General features: G+C 34.2%; 1 protein-coding gene across 6 annotated transcripts in view; it reads left to right on the top strand.

Annotated features, from left to right (window-relative positions):
- LOC110991488 (neurobeachin) overlaps positions 1-14528 on the top strand; it is a 413995-nt gene that overhangs the window by 374857 nt on the left and 24610 nt on the right. The window lies entirely within an intron of this gene.

Consider the following 14528-nt stretch of genomic DNA (forward strand, 5'->3'; position numbering starts at 1 on the left):
GTATTTACTAATAATTTATTTATTTAAATAAATGATTTTTGATTAATTTTAATATTTATCGTCACTATTGCATTTTAGGTAAAAAAACATTTTTATTGAATACAATAATAGTTATTGTGTTCGTATATAGTTTCCACTGAAGTTTTTCCGAACCAATTCGACTTAGAACCGCACTTGCAAGCCTTCTGGTAATGTGTGTGTCCATGGGCGGTGGAATCACTTAATATCAAGTGAGTCTGTCTGCGCGTACGCGTTCTGTGACATTTAAAAAAATCACAGCGATACAATCTTCGTTTGTTTTTTGGCAGAGTCATCTTTTTCTTTGACTATTTCTGAAAGACCAGCAGGTTAGCCTTCTGACACTGACGTTTCAGAATAGGTACATTATTAAAACTATATATTACTTAAATAAAATTGTATACACTAATGTTAACACCCATCTCATTGCTCATCACCAAATTGCCCAACGTATATAATAATAATAAAGCCCGTTTAATTTCCAATTGCGAATAATATACAGCTTATATGTTTTACATTGTATACATTATTAATCTTGTTATATATCCTATATCCTTGTTATATATCCTAAATCAGTACTGTCGATCGGAACTCCTCCGCGGGTATTTCTAGCTTTTTCCAACTGACTCTGTCCATGACTTTCTTTCTCAAATAAATAAATAGAAGAGAAAAAATAATTAATCTTAATTGACGGTAAGTGAAATATAAAAACACTGAATATTTGAGCCAATAGATAATTTTTAAGTTATTAATTCAATGATAACATAACATTATGATAGATAAGGCTCGTACGTTTTTTTCAGTATGTATGTTACGTGACATTAATTAAAATGTCTACTTCGCATTATATGTTGAATTACGTGTGTAATTGATAATAGTCAAATAATAATTCCATATATGCCTATGAAATAATATGTTTATGTCCAACATCACCTCCGTAGCTGGAAATCTCCACAGTCCCACACAAGGCATTTTCTTTTGCGAACTAGTGAACTGTGGAATCGACTACCGGCGGGGGTCGTCGCTGAGATATACGACCTCCAACCCTATTATATAAAAAATGTAATAATTGTCAGAACCATCTGTATATGTAGTGTATTAGCTGCACTAAATATCTAAATGTATGAGAGAGAGCCCTAACAATCCAACAACACTAGTTCCAGATGTATCCTAATAAAAGAAAGAAAGAAAGAAAGAAATAACTTTATTAGACACAAAATACATTAATGTTTCTATAAAGTAGAGTGCACTGGCCCCCACACTAGGATTCCCTGTGTTGTGGGCAGCCAGTCTCTTCCTTTTACATCTAAACGTTACTTAATTAATTTTACTTAACAAATTTATACCTATACTATTTTTGTACGATAAGAATGTTTTCTGTATTAGTATAGGACAGCTTAACAAGATATTTTTTGAGTTTTTTAGTGAAAGTATTATTATTTTTAGTAAGTATGTATTAGTAATATAGATCGATCGGGTAGGATCAGAAGTTCAAGGTGGTGTGACACTCTAATGCTAACAGGATCACCACGAATCTAGAGCTTCGAGTCTCTGCCACTTTGAGAGGAAGCGAGAAATATTTTTTTTATAGAGCAGGCAAACGGGCAGGAGGCTCACCTGATGTTAAGTTATACCGCCGCCCATAGACACTCAATGCCAGAGGGCTTGCGAGTGCGTTGCCGGCCTTTTAAGAATTGGTAATATAAATAAGACCATATCTTGTGTGTCTTTGTGTAAGACTTGAAACAACCACAGTGTGAGCAGTTGGTCAATGTGCATTTGAAGAAGACAAAGTGCGTTGTTTATGGCAAATGGGCAGAAGGGCTGATGGCTCGTAGGTGTGTTGCGATTAGCGTTGCTAGTTGTCATTTATTCATGTAGGTAACACAATGTACACTTACGAACGTCAAAAAAGTAATATACATTGCTTCTTTTTCGTGCCCTTTTATTCAGTAATTTTCGCAATATTTTTTTAAATTGCGTTGAACCAATGAACCAATGAACTTGGTATTTAAGAAGCTTCTAGAGCATTAGTTCCGGACCAAAGTAACGACCCAAATTTGTCTCTGTCGTTATCGATACGCGAGAGAGAGATATAAGCAAAACAAGAATGATATGTCCTTCAATGCGAAATTTTATTGCATTTTATTTTGACTCGCATATATTATGACAATTCTGGTACAATGTGTTTTCATAACAGTAATAAGAGACTCATGATGAGGAGTCTGATGAATTTCCTACTCGTTCGTTGGTTCTGTTGACATCCACAGTTAGACATCTGGTTTCTACTAAATTTCCAGAAAGACTCCATCCAACACCTTCCTCAGGTCATCCGTACACTTAGTAGGAGGCCATAGCATTACTGATTGGTTCTCGTCGTCCATTCCAGAACTATTTGATCATTAATTAATATATAATATATACAATAAAAAAAATGGATTGGATTCTTTCCTTTTTTTGAAACAAATAAAAAAAATACATACATTTCGTATATTCTGGAGTCGTTTTAACAAAAAGGATTATCATGATTTAAAAATTATCGTTTAATACATTGTTCATTTAGTATTAAAATATTTTCTTTGTAAATTTTGTCATGTTAAAATCACTTTTGTGATTGATTGGCTGTTCTTTTGGGTTTTGTATGGTCAAGAGTGTGTTAAAAAAAACAAATGAGGCAGGATGCGACTACTAGTCAAGACATTGTTGTCAAGACACGAGAATGGATTATAAATGTAATAAAGATATTGTATTGTTATCCCGATGCACCCGCGCAAACATCATGTAAAATGCATACGTCAATATTTCGTCTTTGATAAATTGCCTTAGCGAGTACTACATGTTTAAATAAACGAGGATATAATATAAGTATGGCTTCAGCGTGCGAATCTCATACCTGAGGTCGTAGGTTCGATCCCCGGCTGTGCACCAATGGACTTTCTTTCTATGTGCGCATTTAACGTTTGCTCGAACGGTAAAGGAAAACATCGTGAGGAAACTGACATGTCTTAGACCCAAAAAGTCGACGACGTGTGTCAGGCACTGGAGACTGATCACCTACTTGCCTATTATATTTAAAAATGATCATGAAACAGATTCAGAAATCTAAGGTTGTAGCGCCACTGATTTATTTATTTTTATATATAAGTGATGTATGGCGTCATTAATTGTCGTTAGTCGTCATTAATAATGTCGTTAATGAATAATTCATTAAGTAATAATCTATCCCGGTATTGGGTGGAGAATTCGAAGAAATCCTATTATTCGAATTACACAATTTAATTGTTACATCGGAATTCACATTTTATTTTACATTCTGTCAATCCATCAAATGTTGTATGTGCTCTAAATGAATGTCATGTTTGCCTCTAATTGCTTGTCACATTCAAAATTGTATTTTGTATTTGTTTTTACCAATGTATTAGTGTGCCGAGCGTTGGCAAACTTTATCAATAAAAAATTTTTTTTAAAAAATCCTGACAATCATTTTTAGACTAGAACGCGTTGACAAATGACGTTATTCTATTATTTAGTTATATATAAGTTATATATAACTAAAAGCATATATCTAAAGATGGAATACATTATATGTACATATATACAAACACAAATAGCTTAAAACATTTACGAAATGAAAAAATTAATAAAACATTATGGTGTGTGAGTGGGTGTGTACATCAGATTGTGGGGCTCATGATGTAGGTGTTTTTACGCTTTGGATATTCTTAATACTTCTTTATGATTCCGCTATAGCTTAAACAAGTCAAGGCATGAATAGCGGTCGTTGTATGCGGCGCGATACAAATGTGTTTTTTTTATAAAACAGGGGGCAAACAGGCAGGAAGCTCACCTGATGTTAAGTGATACCGCTGCCCATGGACACTCTCAATGCCAAAGCGCTCGCGAGTGCGTTGCCAGCCTTTTAATAATTGGTACGCTCTTTTCTTGAAGGACCCTAAGTCGAATTGGTTCGGAAATAGTGGGCAGCTGGTTCCACAAAGTGGTGGTGCGCGGCAAAAACTGCCTTGAAAAACGCCTTGTTTTTTTGCTTAGTTGGTGTCGATGTGAGGAACGTGAAACAAAGCACGATTGCGGATTTGCTAAGCAGGAATACAGATGTGCAATGTTTCTAGTAGTGAACTGCAATTAATATTATCTGATATGATGTCATGTAGTAGCATTATATCGTAGTTTTCGTCGAGAGTCTAGTGTCAATATTAAAATTGTGACCAATCACAATTAAACGACGATCGTCTTTTGATTTATTTATTCATTAGTACTTCGTCGCAATAATATAATTAAATTGACAAAATTAAATGAAAAGGAGGGCAACTGGCGGTTTTATCGCTTTTGAGCGGTTGCCAGGCAACTGTGGAATTAAAAAAAAAAACATTAATCGTAGGTAAGTAAGAAGTGCAACATACCTATAGTTATTTACACAAAACTAATACAGAAACGAACATAAAAATCACGACAATTCTAGATCAGTCTCACGTCAGTTAGTACGAAAGTGAGGGTAAAGATGTTGACAGGAAATGGTTGTATAATAGAGATTTAAAGGAAGATAGAGAAGGAGATAAGAGATAGAGGATAGGGAATGAGATGAGATTTCAAGGATATAGTTTTCGGAAGAGCGTTAGCTATAGTGGGATAGGAAGGAGTTTAACAGGATGAAATATATTTACAATCAACCCCCAGGGCAGCGTATGGAGTATCGCTTCCACAATTAGGAGTCCGTAATAGATTACAGAGCTGAGTGGAAACACATGGAGAATGTATGCAGGGCAATATGTATATCTGACAGCGACAGGAGCTCGTAACCATGGATAAATTGTTCGTTTCCTTATATATATAAATAATCTCACATATTTAGTAAATTATTAAACGTATGTGCTTCCTACATTACAATCAAAAGGTCACGAACAATCACTTTCATAATCTATTAATAGAAAGATGTTGGACCATTTAAGAATTATTATTTTTGTATATATGTCGTTCTCTATTTTAAATATTTGATTCATATAAAAAATATGTTTATTATGGATTATAAGATACAGGTATCATTTATTCCACCTCATTAAATTTTAATCGGTAGACATCCCTACTCATCGGCAAAAAATACAGAGGGAAAAAGCCGGCGCAAAAAACTCTCGGTACTTTAAAATAGCAAATCAACATACAAACGATTATAAACAACATTTATTTTACATATTTTATAAAAGTGTAGAAGAACAGAGGCTACCACACGCGAATGCGGCTTCAATTTCATTTACCGATCTCGGGGCAGACTGAACGAACTTAAAGGTCAACAACGCACTTGCGAACCCTCTCACAATGATGGTGTTATTGTTTAACATCAAATCATCAGCCTCTGGCCCGTGTATTTAAATCATGGCTGTCATTTCACACTAATTATTTTAATAAATTTAAAATGTTGCTTTCCGACTACAACATAAGAATAGATTTGCAAAGATACTATGATCGTGACAACATATAAAACGAGACGCGGGAAGTCGGAAGTTATAATATTCATGTATAACATTATTCTCTTGAAAACTATGAATAATAACGCTGTTGTAGTTAAAAGAAACGCCAACATAAGATATCTTTTGTTTCGGTAATATTAACATACATTCACTAAAATAAATCAAATTCAAAATCGCAGTTCACGACGCCCTCATAATGTAATTCTACCTAAGTATAGAAACAAAACGGCAAAAAAAACATTGAGTGTTGGGGGAGTACTGCGGTATAATAGACTCCCACAAAATATGAAAAGTGCATAGCAATGTTTAAATTAATGTCAGAAGACCATCTATTTACTGATCCTAATCTACGGAAATGAAAGTTCACCCAAGTTCTACCACCACCACCATGTCATAAATTGTATCTTAAGGGATTATTAAAAGGCCGGTAACCCACTCGCGAGCCCTCTGGCGTTGAGTGTCCATGGGCGACTGTATCATTTAACATCAGGTGATATGATCTTAATATTTTAACTTACACAAATTTTTAAATAATTAAAAAGTTATTTTCGATATGTTTTAAACATAGACATGTATATTTTAATATTATTTGTACGGTTTTTACTTTATTTGTTTTACATTGATTATCAAATATGTCATTCTATCTGTCGCCAAAAATGGATTGGCTTCGAAGGGTTTGGTTATTGGGAGATACGAGATCGATCGACTGTCACGTCTGACATTCCACAATTTGAGATTGTGGATTAATAATTGGGTTCGGGCGTAAGTAAAAATGAATGTTAAAAATAATAATGAATGTATATTTTTATTTTTAAAAAAAACATTTTTCGGATACGAGAGCTAGGGTTGACTATGGTTTAACAAAATGAACGGGACTATCGCACGGATCCGAGTGGGCGGCAGGCTACTATGACCCCGCTCCACTCGGATCCGTGAAAAGTACTTAATGTTCTGGACCATTAAAAGTAGCAGATAAGCGAACCGTAGGTACGTAGAAGACTTTCAGTTCTAGGATTATAATAAAGAAAAATTATACATATGATACCGTTTTTTTGAATTGCACCATTGTATGTATATGCCTATTAACCTGCATCAGATAAGGAACTGTGTTTCAATATTATCACAACACACATTGATACAATATCGAGTACCCCGTCTCAGAGAATGTATACTTTGTTTGGTTCTCACAGGAATGTCGATCTGTTTGATTTGAGAATGACAATCCTGCTTCATCACTACATAGTATAAAACAAAAGCGCTTTCTCTGTCCCTATGTCCCTTTGTATGCTTAAATCTTTGAAACTACGCAACGGATTTTGATTCGGTTTTTTTAATAGATAGAAAGACCTTTCAAGAGAAAGGTATAATAACATCCATTAAATAGTGGAGAAGTACTGTTATTTTTGAGGTTTCTAATGTGCTGTCGTAAATAATTAAATTTTTTCCGCTTACATTGCAAACGCAGGCTGAACCCTACGAGTTTTATCAAAATAATGTACTAAGTATTGTACACATTGAAAAGGTCTACAGAAAAGTCCTTGATGGTATTTGTCTATATGGTATATGTGGCGTATATTATCGGAGCTTTCCAGCGACGGAAATAACAATACATAATAAAAACCTGCTTTTCATCAGCATTGTTGAGTCATTATAGTCAATGTTTATATGTAATTGTAGTGATATAATATGACATTAAAATATATATATTTTATGAAAATAATATTAATTATTATGTTTTACGCAAGTAATCATTTATTGATTTTTTCCAAAATCGATCTTTAAGAACCCTTATTTTATTGTAAAATATTTGTTTTTTGTTTTTTATATATACATGTGTCTTCACTAAGACATCATGGAACAATGGACTAATAAGTAATTTAAGAGTAGCCGAATTTCCTAAAAAGGATTGTTATCATGAGTAAGTGTCCAATAACACTACTTACAGTCTCTATTAAAGGGAAGAAGACACTCTGTTCTTGTGTTCTGAATTCTGAAAATCTTGGCTTAAACTAATATTAATATTCGCTCGAACGAAAACCTGACGAAAAACGGCATACCTTAGATCTTAGGCGACGGCTTGTGTCAGGCACAGGAGACCGATCACCCACTTGCCTATTTGACTGACAAATGATTATAAAACAGAAACACAAAATCCAGAAATCTGAGGCAATGACCTAAAAATCTTGTAGTGCCACTAATTTATTTATTTATAAATGTATTTTGGCAAAACATTGCCGTTTACACATCAGACGTAAATCGTAATTCTACGTACGCAGACGTATATTTAGAATATAACTAAAATAGTGGTTATAAATATAATAAATTATATAATATCCCCAAATAGATATTTTTTCAAACTCCTCAACTATTTTCAAAGAGTTAGCCGGTCAACTAATAAGTAATTAGGATTTTATCACGGATATTCAATTAATTTTGTAATGTTTTTAATTTTTGCTTTATTTTATCTTAATTTTTTTTGTGTATAAGCTTTATATAATCAGAATGTTGTATGCACCTATAATTGGGGTAGCACTAGGGTTGTGTTTATGTAACACAAACATGTATCAGTATCTACTTTGTTGGTGCAACAAATAAATAAATAAATAAAAAATAAACGTGAAAAAATCTAGGATTTAAAAATGGATACCAGAGTATTCATTTACTCATATCTAGTACGGACCAGAAGAACTTAAAATGAGGACAATCAGATACTTATGAAAATATTTTAAAGACAGCATATAATCGTGTGAAAGTGACATGGGTACATAAGATGGCGCCACCAGATTCATGCAACTTCCTCACAATCAAACAGGCCGCGAGAGGTCTCTTAGTGTTAAAGTCGCCTGTTCTTCCAAGCATCCGCGAGTATACACATAACACATAAGTACCTGGATGGCCGAGCTTTGCTCGGTATTTTTATTTTTTTATAAATTGTGTTTTTTGGAAATTATATTTAAGTACGAATTACATACTAATAAAATGATGAAATATAAACAATATAGAATATATATGCTGGAATAGCTTTAGTGTTGTTGTGTCGTTAAAGCAATTTAAAAAAATAGTATTATTATTCGCCGATAGGTGTCAGGAAGATTCATTTTTCAGTTTAAATTGGGACTTCTCAAACACCACCTTTTTGTTATTTTCTATCATTTATTCCTGGCTAGATCGATTTATCGCCCCCGAAACCCCCCGTATACTAAATTTCATGAAAATCGTTAGAGCCGATTCCGAGATTCCAATTATATATATATATATATACAAGAATTGCTCGTTTAAAGATATAAGATTATGTAGAAAATAATAGCAAATAACTGAGCAAGGTTTCTGAAACGACTCGGTGATCTCCATGGAGCTGCTAAAAATGTGTACCAAGTCAATTTTCACCACTGTTTTCTATTCACAATCTGTTAGCAGGACCTAAGCTCTCTCCATGATATCAAGAATGCAATAATGATTTAGCCCTTGCGACAATTAATGCGGAAACATAAGCAAGGATCTGTCTCCGTAATGAAATGAAACAAATCTTTGTTTTTAATTTATTTTATTATTATTAATTAAGATGTCATGTGAAACATGTTTTAATGGTTGCCTTACAAACATTGTGTAAAACAAAAACTTTGCGATGAAAAAGAGTGGCGGAGAGTTTATTGCCTGTTCTTCTCTTCTGTTCTACGCCCTTGATTTGAGAACTGGCAGTAAACGTTAAATTAGAAGCATTTAATATTTAATGTTGTATTTATTTTTTGTATATTTCTTTAAGTGATACCTATATGAATAAATTATTTTGAATTTAAATATAGCTCGTAGAATGATTTAATATATGGGTGGGTGAAAATTAAGCCTACATACTAGGACATCTCCAATAATAGCCCGGGTATCATCAAAGGTTTTCTCAAGGCTGTCGCAGGATGATCTTGATTATTCAGGACTTTGAGATGAAAACATGACTTCACATCTAATAAACACACATTACTTTACACTTAACAGAACCAAGAGCTTTAGTTCCTTCAAATAACGTACAAACTGTTAAAAGGCCGGCAACGCACTCGCGAGCCCTCTGACATTTAATGTCCATGGGTCCCTAAAAATAAAACATTTTTGAATAAAAATCACGGGCATTGTTCAATGGAATATAAACATTTGCTTTTCAAACGAATGATGAAAATGCAATTGTATAAAGAAACAATGTTACCAGTCATAATAAAGCCTCCGAGGTCGATTGCAGGTCATAACTGACCTGATATTTTGTGGACTAATTAAAAGCAGGCCAACTTATTATTTCGCTCAAGGTAGTGGTGACTTATTGCAATTAATTTATTTATTGGAATTATCCAAAGGAATGTTTCGTGTTTGAAAAAATGATAATATTAACACAGCGATAGCGTTTAAATGGCAACATCTATTGTTAAATGTTATCTGTCAATTTGATGTAGTCTTTGTATGTATATGTTGAAGAGTGTAGTGTAGTCCTGTATGGTATGTTTGGGTGTCTGGAAGAAGCTTTTAGTCTCTTTCTACCTCTCTCTGAGCGTCGTGGTCAACAAGCTGAGCCAGGTTTAGAGGTCTTGAGGCCTCGGAGCAATGCCATCTCCTCATCATGACTTTAATTTTGGATACCCCGCTTCTGAACACTGACTTGGTGCCTTGACCAAACCATTGTCTAAGATTCTTCTGCATCTGCAGCCAAGTCTCCTTCTACCACTCAAATTCACTTATGAACGTCAATGTTTTAACTAATTCTAAATTTACATTTACTAGCAGTTCGCAAGTCAAGGGCGGAGAACGGAAGAGAAGAACAGACAACTCTCCGCCACTTATTTTTATCGCCAAGTTTTTTGTTTTTACACAATGTTTGTAGGGCAACCATTATGCCATGTTCCACATGACATCCTCAGTAATAATAGTAATTATATAAATTAAAAGCAAAGATTTGTCCTCTATCAGCAGGAGGCATGGTGAAATTGCACGCACTTACATTGTCGTGGGAACGACACGCGTTGTGCTGCTTTATGTTTTTGGAGTAAGACTCGAAAAACAAACTCGGGAGACACATATGTCACTGATCTAAAACCTGCCAACGACTTAAACTTGACCCGTTGGTACTTGGTACATATAAGCCGACAAGTCTAACGGCCTGTTTCACAATGTATCACAATCACAATCCGGATAAGTTCCAAATAAGCTATTTGTTACTTATTTGTAGGATAAACAGTATTTTTGCGTTTCACGACTGTCAGATAGCCTATTTATCATGAAATGCCAAGTATCTTATTCGGAACTTTTATCTTTCGAATAATTTATGTGTTGCATAGCTATTTGGCACTTTATCCATACATTGTGAAACAGGCCCTAAGCCTGACTTAAACTTGACCCATTGGTATTTATAGCATAGTTTATGTAAGCTCCAATACCAGGAATTATGGGCACGGTAAGAAAAATGCAAATTATCAGCGGAATTAATTAATCAAACATTCTTCGGCTGATTCAATTAAGCCGACATTATGATTCCAATAATCAACCCGAATTACATTATGACGTTCCGTTTCCTTGCACAGAGTTGCGTTATTGAATTGCTATTGAAATAGACATGTAACTAGTAGTAGTTCCACAACTGAGCGTTTTTAAGGCAGTTACCGTTGTTAAAGGCACCAACACTATATGCAACCAGCTGCCCTTTCGAACCAGTTCGGAAATACTACAGAATAAAAGTATTTCTAATTCGACTTAGGGTACATGTATTTGTATATCTATATTCATACTTTACACACTATATACGTGCTAATAATAATATAATTAAATAAAAAATTGCGTCTACTGCGCAAGGCGTTATGCGACACAATTTCCAGCTCTTTATGTAACTACTAAACGATTACATCAACCAATAGCGTGTATTTATTCTCGATCTCCCTTTCTCACTCTCTCTCAATCGCTCCCTCCCGTTTCTTCGACAAAAACGCTGCGCATCTTCGTGACGATACGTCTGGTTTGCGAGGTATGAGAGCTTCTATTTAAGTCATCACTATTTTAAAAGTGGCGTGGGGAACGCGGTGGTTGGTCCGTGAGGGACCCTTCCAACTAAAACCCAACAGACAGGTCATCAGCCATCTGTTCTTTGATTTGAATATTTCCGAACCAATTCGACTTAGGGTCCTTCAAGAAAAGAGCGTACAAATTCTTAAAAGGCCGGCAACAAGCATCGAGAGTGTCCATGGGCGGCGGTATCACTTAACATCAAGTGAGCCTCCTACCCGTTTGCCCCCTGTTCTATAAAAAAAACCAAACCTCACGACGTATTTCCTTCACCATCATGCATACCTACTTCACCTAAGTCATCTTGAAACTAGGCTAAGTTTTTTAAAATACTTTCATTAAAATGTGTCAACAACTTTATCTGATATTTACTATTGATAAAGTAATATTGCTTTGTCTCAATTGTGTTTTATTTGTTGGTTGTTTCCGCAAACACAACTTTATCGGTTCAATGTCAAATCGTTGAGTGCGTTTACACTGTATTAAATATATCTAAACGCACACAACAGACCGTAACAAGTTGGAAATGCTTTTGATCAGTGTCGTCTACTCTCTCCAGTTGGTTTTTAAGCTATTGCATAGATTTTATCGCGGGCCTTGAGCGTGGGGACCGAATCCAGAAACTCTGTAACGAAAAAAACCTAACACCCCCCACTCCGACCGGCACAGCGGTGATAATTTTTAGACACGAGACAGACTATATACTAACCACAATCAGCTTCTCGTCTGCGCTTCCTGTCGTCCCAATTGACATCTAACAGACATCAAATTTCTATGTAATTTGTTATGTATACGTTTGTAGAATCGTCTACCAGAGAGATACGACCAATAACTATTCAAAGTTAGAGTGTGCTCCTCACTCAAAGACCGGCAACGCAACCTCTCAAAATGGGTAAAAAAAATCCATGGCCCGTTTGCCTATTATAAAAAAAATGTCGAAGCAGAAGTAGTGATTACATAGGCGTTATTGACTATCAAATAGTCGTTAATTTGTAGATCTATTAAAATACGTAAGTGTTAATAGTTACTTTACTGTTTCGAGTCATGTTTAAATTTTACTTGAACTTTCAGAGCACCTAATATTTTTATTCGCAAATAGCTTAGGCTCTAATAATTGGTAAATTAAAATTTTCTCACAAAGTTAATGTAATTCTTTGATAAATAAAGGTGTCATTGAACCGAAACCCAAGTATTAACTGATAACACGTTGTTAATTTATAGGCTCTGTGACATAATGACAATGTGTCTCACACTGTGTCTTTCTGTCAAAACCTTCTGACAATGTACATGGGAGTATCACCAAACATCAGATGAGACTCCTATTACATAAAAAAATACATTTTAAACGTCTAGACTAATTTAGCACATATGTAATGCTTTGCTGATATGGCTAAATCTAAAGAGTCCCATATGAACATGTATTGTACACTGTATTGTTTTGTATGCACTGCGCGTGTGCAGTACCATAAATCTAAAGTTGGCATTTACTAACTGCGTTTGATTCTTAAATAGTTCATATATACATTATAAAATCACTGATGATTCGTTTCGATTACTATGTAAATATAGTTGATGCATACAATGACTTTTACGAAATCAATGGTCGAAAATATTTATTCATGTCTTAGTAACTATATAAAAGTATTATTCACTATTTTACATATTTAATACATTTAACTAAATAATACCTAATTCGTCTGGTCGTCTCGTAATCTTCACACAGTAGTGTGAAGATGTGTGATAGGGTGAGTTTGTGGGGCTCATGATGTAGGTGATTTTTCGCTATGGATTATTAACACTCGTTTTATGATACTGTTCGTTGTAAACAATAATGTTGCATGATATTCAACAAGGTCTATTTAATTTATCAAAAAGTATTATTTTTATCTTACAAATCTTTTTATCTACAAAAAAAAAATATTAACAAAAAGAAGGATTTTTTTTTATAGTAACAAAGTACATTATAAGTATGTAATGTTATATAACTATAACACGTACTCAGCATAACGCTGAATATATAACACACCTGGCTCAGCTTATTTCCATCGCTGGTCATTTTGCCAGAGATCACAACAGCTAGTTTGCCCCAGACGCAAAAGAAGAAAAAGAATGATATAATAATAATTAGTAGACAAAATAATTATAATAAAATTATCAGTGTAAGCACCGAAGTCTCTCAATAAATAAATACAATGCAATTTTGTTAAAATTTGGCCTAAATAAGTCATGTTCGAATGCATATAACAATATTATAAACAAACACCGCGGATAATTCTACATAAATTTGTAAAGAATTACTTTTTTTAAATCGATTCAACCGTGAATGTAAGGAAATGTATTTAAATGAAATGATTGTGGGTGTTACGATTGTTTAAAGGTTACATTAAGGAAAGTAACAAGGATAAAAAACTAAACACGTCATAGATAAGGGCTAAATGTGCGATTAAAAAGAATTGACATTGACAACTGACAGCCGACAGGTGAAATTGTTTATTATCCAGGCGACAAGTGAAATTATATATTGAACGGCACAGCGGAATAACAGTCTTCTTTCTTTCGTCTACTTTGGGACGCCCTGTATAGATTACTATAATATTTTTTGACAGTTGAAATCTTCATCTTTCGCCGTAATTTTGGGATGCCCTGTATAAATCGATGCTTTTCGTTTGTCTAGCTAAAGATTGAATGGCTGGGCGGATTTGGATAATCATGATCTAGAAATATGTATGGTTCAGAGAAGCTTTAAAGTTTTTCTAATAAAACCTCGTCGATAAAGTCATCAAACGCGAAGTTTCTTATTCGGAACTTTTATCTTCCGAATAATGTATGTGTTGAATAGCTATTTGGTACTTTATCCATACATTGTGAAACAGGCCCTAAGCCTACCATTTTAATACATACCAACATATATTTATGCTAATCTAGAGATTATTCGATTTACCGGAATAAAAACTGCTTTTTCTTTGCAATTTTTATCTCCATAAAAACCTTCCT

The sequence above is a fragment of the Pieris rapae genome, chromosome 23, assembly GCF_905147795.1.
Source record: "Pieris rapae chromosome 23, ilPieRapa1.1, whole genome shotgun sequence".
Classification (NCBI taxonomy): Eukaryota; Metazoa; Arthropoda; class Insecta; order Lepidoptera; family Pieridae; genus Pieris; species Pieris rapae.